Raw genomic sequence first — 2,802 nt, 5'->3', positions numbered from 1 at the left:
AAAACTCAGTCTGTCTTGAAATATTCTTCCCCTTGTTCATCCATCAGGAATAAAAATTCGACAAACAAACCGCAATCAACTCCGGCAAGTGCCAATTTGCGCGATGACAGAATGAATTTATTTCACTTCGCAGATAAACAGGTTGAAATATTTAAAAACTTCATATCAATTAGTTGAAAAACTTCCAAAGCTCCACCGAAAGCTAATCAATTTTGTTCGAGAGAATATTGGAAAGCTGCCTTGCTGAGAAATGCGAGTTTCGAACTAAGGGTAAACGATTGCCTCTTTAGGTAGGAAACATTAATGAGTATTGAGGTGATGTTTGTTTTATTTAAGGATGCAGACGTGGAAGAATTGGTTGTGTTGACAACACGAAAACATAGACAAACATTGGTGTTCTCAGACACTGTCGGAGGTTTTATTAAAAAATTGATTAACACATTTTGTATAAATCGCGATACGTGAAATTATGATGTAACATTTAGACCCTCATTGTGTTGAAGAGGAAGACCTGGAATCCGTAGACGCAGACGATGACTCTTGCGTAGAAGAAACACCACTGGTGGAAGATGAAGTACTCTGAGTCGTCGGTACCGTTGGAGACGAAGAACTCGTTGAAGAAGTTGAAGATGCTGTGGTCGTAGGGCCTGAAGAAGATGAAGATGCTGTGGTCGTAGGGCCTGAAGAAGATGAAGATGCTGTGGTCGTAGGGCTTGAAGAAGATGAAGATGCTGTGGTCGTAGGGCCTGACGAAGATGAAGATTTTGGGGTGGTGGGAGTCACTGGTGAAGTGGTAGTTATGGGTGCCGGCCCTGAATCGAAAAAGTTATAAACTGTCTGAGGCGCAGTTTGTTCACTGATAACACTCGCTGATAAAGCTTGGAACGGCAAGTTAGACCTTTGAGGTTAATCAAAGATAAATATTATTAGCATAATAAAAATACCTGGACACTTATGAGTCGCTAGGGCCAAGGTTAGCGCAAACACAACGATCCCCAAAAGAATACTCAGAAACATCAACTTCTTCTCCAAGGACGTGAGTGCCCTCCATGACGCCCCACTACAACCATCATTAATCTTCACAAAAAAACAAAAATCGGTACTCACCAGCCACCTTCTCCTTCCAGTCGTTCGTACTCAGGCATCCTTTTCCCTTAACCAACAAAAACAAGTTTTAACGCAGACACCCTTCCAATACGTGTCCTCTCGTCGCCTCTTCGATATTTTATCGATACTTTATCGGCAGATAAGCCTTATCGGTTAATGTTTGCCAATACCTGCCAAGCAGGCGCTTTCGCTAAAAAACTCCCGGAAAAATCATTTTGCATCCCCATTCACATCCTTCGAAAAAACCCTTTGAAAAATGAAAAGACATCTCTAGGATGCGGTAAATAAAGTTCCGCGACGTCCCGACTCCAGAGACCGGAAGCCGTCTATTCAAACAAACGGCGGAGAGAAACCAAAAAGGTAATTTATAAACACGGTGATGGTCGCGTTTGAACATGAGGAGGGTCCGAATGTGGTAAAAACCTGGACGGATTTACATTTTTACCGGAGGGTTAAAGAGCCGAAATAGATTAGTCGCACTTCCGATTTTCAGATTGGGAGAAAGCCGGCCGGTTTGTGAGGAATAGCGCTTTTTTAGAGGATTTTGGGACGGGCTTAGGATCTAAGACGAAATTAGAGCGGTCAGTTCGACTATTATTGTAGTATCGTATTTTTTATAAATAGTTATCAGTCAAATTCAGTTATCTTTGTCACTGATAGCGTTGTAGATTTAACGGACCGTAATTGCTTTATTTATGTAGAATTGGGCGAAAACGCTCCGACTCACTCATTTTATCGAATTACAGTATCAGTAAATATTGCAACGTTTTTATTTACCCGGTCATACCCGAAACATTAAATTAATATAACGACTATCGTTATCATGTTTGTTTTTATTGCTAACTTGTTTGACTATAATTTATAGTAGGTTAGTCACAGTTGTAACAAATGCTTTTTGAGTCCGCTCTCAAAACACCGCTTTTCTTTTTTTTCCTGACTTTGCTGTTCTCGCTTTCGTTTGAAATTAAAGCAAACAAGTTTGCGGAATTCAGAACTAAGGTGATTAATGCTAAGCCCTTGCTATTCATTTCATTTTAAATTTGAAGCGGCCTCACCTGCTTACGGTCCAACTATAAACCAACACTTGCCGTAGCCCTTTTCGCCCTATTTAATCCCTTCCGCGTCCGAGCAGAACTTTACCGCAGGATTTACAATTTAGCGCTTTATCGCTTTGCAAACTGTTCACTATTTATTTCATTTTCGGAAGAGCTGGAGTTGTAAACATTTCGCTTTATGGGTGATCTTCTCACCGTTGAGGTCGCGTCATTAGCGAATTGCTGCCATTTTCGTTACGTCTCAGTAAAAATTTAAAATAAATTTATGTCGCGATACTTAAATTCGTATAGCCATGTCAATAGCTAATGCAATGGTTTATTGTAAATCGATAGTCCATAAAATACAGGCTACAACTTTGGACTATTTCACCGGATTTTGTAAGTAAATTATGTCTCTCACTGTGAAATATTATTGGACGGGATTTGTTTGTCGAGAGAATTATTAATTACGTTCCCGGATAAATATTTCCAGCTTAAGATAACAAACCTGCTATAAACTATCTCGGGAGAATCAGATAAGAAAGAACAGTCGAACGGAGCCATCAATTAACAAAACAAGAAATGGGATTTTTAAGGTGGACGCGGACTCGACATCGAACTTCGCGAAATATGGACAAAAATTACAGTCTCTTCACGTCCT

At 40.1% G+C, this 2,802-nt stretch overlaps 1 long non-coding RNA gene across 1 annotated transcript; it reads right to left on the bottom strand.

The window, feature by feature from the left end:
• Positions 1 to 390: 390 nt before the first annotated feature.
• On the bottom strand, positions 391 to 1,237 carry LOC135124775 (uncharacterized). Its single transcript, XR_010279832.1, has 3 exons — positions 1,108 to 1,237; positions 945 to 1,060; positions 391 to 812 (listed from the first exon to the last, which is right to left on the bottom strand). It is a non-coding gene; the product is annotated as an uncharacterized LOC135124775 (long non-coding RNA).
• Positions 1,238 to 2,802: the final 1,565 nt, after the last annotated feature.

This window comes from Zophobas morio, unplaced genomic scaffold, assembly GCF_036711695.1.
Source record: "Zophobas morio isolate AGI-343-1 ecotype UQ-CSIRO unplaced genomic scaffold, CSIRO_AGI_Zmor_V1 ptg000008l, whole genome shotgun sequence".
NCBI classification, from domain to species: Eukaryota; Metazoa; Arthropoda; class Insecta; order Coleoptera; family Tenebrionidae; genus Zophobas; species Zophobas morio.
This window is presented reverse-complemented; position numbering and strand designations above follow the sequence as displayed.